General features: G+C 38.4%; 1 long non-coding RNA gene across 1 annotated transcript in view; it reads right to left on the bottom strand.

Moving 5' to 3' along the window:
• LOC119588996 overlaps positions 1-305 on the bottom strand; it is a 7,316-nt gene that overhangs the window by 6,403 nt on the left and 608 nt on the right. The gene's annotated exons all lie outside the window — the stretch shown is intronic.

Below are 305 nucleotides of genomic sequence, written 5' to 3'. Positions count from 1 at the left end.
AACAAAACAAAAACGGCAAGGTATAACAATCATAATCAAAAGTGAGGGTGATTGCAATTCTGATGTTATAGCTATATATACAACCACAATGACTTGAGCAGTTGTAGTAGCCTCCTCAGCCTTGGCACTTTAACAGACGCAAACAAATCCTCATCAAATGTATTGTTATAGATACCACACAAGACACCCCTTACTACTTTTCGAGGCCTTGCTGTCAACTTTTTCATCTCCCTTTTCCGTTTATTTAGTAACTTCAGTTATTAGCAGAAGAGAGCCAAGCAATCCTCTACTAACGACGTTATGAG

The sequence above is a fragment of the Penaeus monodon genome, chromosome 24, assembly GCF_015228065.2.
Source record: "Penaeus monodon isolate SGIC_2016 chromosome 24, NSTDA_Pmon_1, whole genome shotgun sequence".
Classification (NCBI taxonomy): domain Eukaryota; kingdom Metazoa; phylum Arthropoda; class Malacostraca; order Decapoda; family Penaeidae; genus Penaeus; species Penaeus monodon.
Note: the sequence above shows the minus strand (reverse complement) of the source record. Positions and strands in the feature narration are given on the sequence as shown.